The sequence below is a fragment of the Chiloscyllium punctatum genome, unplaced genomic scaffold (assembly GCF_047496795.1).
Source record: "Chiloscyllium punctatum isolate Juve2018m unplaced genomic scaffold, sChiPun1.3 scaffold_1718, whole genome shotgun sequence".
Classification (NCBI taxonomy): Eukaryota; Metazoa; Chordata; class Chondrichthyes; order Orectolobiformes; family Hemiscylliidae; genus Chiloscyllium; species Chiloscyllium punctatum.
In genome coordinates, this window is record NW_027311452.1 from 2,836 (window position 1) to 5,000 (window position 2,165).

Sequence of the window (2,165 nt, forward strand, 5' to 3'; positions counted from 1 at the left end):
TGTTGCCAAGAAGGCTGCGGGCTGACCGTTGCCTGAGCACTCCCTAAAGCCTCTTGTGATGAGAGCAGACCTCGCCTGCCGCACGACCGGCTCTGGGAGTCGTTGGGCCGCTATTTGTGAATAGTCTGGTCCTCCTCTGCCACCCGGACAAGCGCGATGGCTCTGCCGCCCTGCGGTGCTCGTCACCCAGGTTTGGGGAACACGATACTCGTAACAAAAATAAAAGGCGGCTCGGGACCTGCAGGCGAAAGGGGTCCCGTGGTGCTAAGCACGTCGACTTCGGGTCTCGGTGCAAGCCGGAGAGCTCACGGAAGTCTAAAGTTTTCGGCACGTGGTCGAATCTTTTCAAAGGCTTACCCGGCTCTTTCCGTCCATTCTGAGAGTAAGTCAGAGGCCGGTGCGGAGGTCTCTTGACAATCGGAGGGGGTGGTGGCCCTCCGCAGGCGCTCGTGTCGAAAATGAAGGCGAGAGACGCGAGTGGCCTGGTTCCCCTGGGTGTTGCCAGGAAGGCTGCGGGCTGACCCTTGCCTGAGCACTCCCTAAAGCCTCTTGTGATGAGAGCAGACCTCGCGCGCCGCACGACCGGCTCTGGGAGTCGTTGGGCCGCTATCTGTGAATAGTCTGGTCCTCCTCTGCCACCCGGCCAAGTGCGATGGCTCTGCCGCCCTGCGGTGCTCGTCACGCAGGTATGGGGCACACGATGCTCGTAACAGCAAATAAAGGCGGCTCGGGACCTGCAGGCGAAAGGGGTCCCGTGGTGCTTAGCACGTCGACTTCGGGTCTCGGTGCAAGCCGGAGAGCTCACGGAAGTCTAAAGTTTTCGGCACGTGGTCGAATCTTTTGAAAGGCTTACCCGGCTCTTTCCGTCCATTCTGAGAGTCAGTCAGAGGCCGGTGCGGCGGTCTATTGACGACCGGAGGCTCCCATGGGTGTTGCGATGAGGGTGGAGGGCACAGAACCTTGCCTTAGCACTCCCTAATAAAGCCTCTTGTGAAGAGAGCAGACCTCGCGCGCCGCACGACCGGCTCTGGGAGTCGTTGGGCCGCTATCTGTGAATAGTCTGGTCCTCCTCTGCCACCCGGCCAAGTGCGATGGCTCTGCCGCCCTGCGGTGCTCGTCACGCAGGTATGGGGCACACGATGCTCGTAACAGCAAATAAAGGCGGCTCGGGACCTGCAGGCGAAAGGGGTCCCGTGGTGCTTCGCACGTCGACTTCGGGTCTCGGTGCAAGCCGGAGAGCTCACGGAAGTCTAAAGTTTTCGGCACGTGGTCGAATCTTTTGAAAGGCTTACCCGGCTCTTTCCGTCCATTCTGAGAGTCAGTCAGAGGCCGGTGCGGCGGTCTATTGACGACCGGAGGCTCCCATGGGTGTTGCGATGAGGGTGGAGGGCACAGAACCTTGCCTTAGCACTCCCTAATAAAGCCTCTTGTGAAGAGAGCAGACCTCGCGCGCCGCACGACCGGCTCTGGGAGTCGTTGGGCCGCTATCTGTGAATAGTCGGGTCCTCCTCTGCCACCCGGCCAAGTGCGATGGCTCTGCCGCCCTGCGGTGCTTGTCACGCAGGTATGGGGCACACGATGCTCGTAACAGCAAATAAAGGCGGCTCGGGACCTGCAGGCGAAAGGGGTCCCGTGGTGCTTAGCACGTCGACTTCGGGTCTCGGTGCAAGCCGGAGAGCTCACGGAAGTCTAAAGTTTTCGGCACGTGGTCGAATCTTTTGAAAGGCTTACCCGGCTCTTTCCGTCCATTCTGAGAGTCAGTCAGAGGCCGGTGCGGCGGTCTATTGACGACCGGAGGCTCCCATGGGTGTTGCGATGAGGGTGGAGGGCACAGAACCTTGCCTTAGCACTCCCTAATAAAGCCTCTTGTGAAGAGAGCAGACCTCGCGCGCCGCACGACCGGCTCTGGGAGTCGTTGGGCCGCTATCTGTGAATAGTCTGGTCCTCCTCTGCCACCCGGCTAAGTGCGATGGCTCTGCCGCCCTGCGGTGCTTGTCACGCAGGTATGGGGCACACGATGCTCGTAACAGCAAATAAAGGCGGCTCGGGACCTGCAGGCGAAAGGGGTCCCGTGGTGCTTAGCACGTCGACTTCGGGTCTCGGTGCAAGCCGGAGAGCTCACGGAAGTCTAAAGTTTTCGGCACGTGGTCGAATCTTTTGAAAGG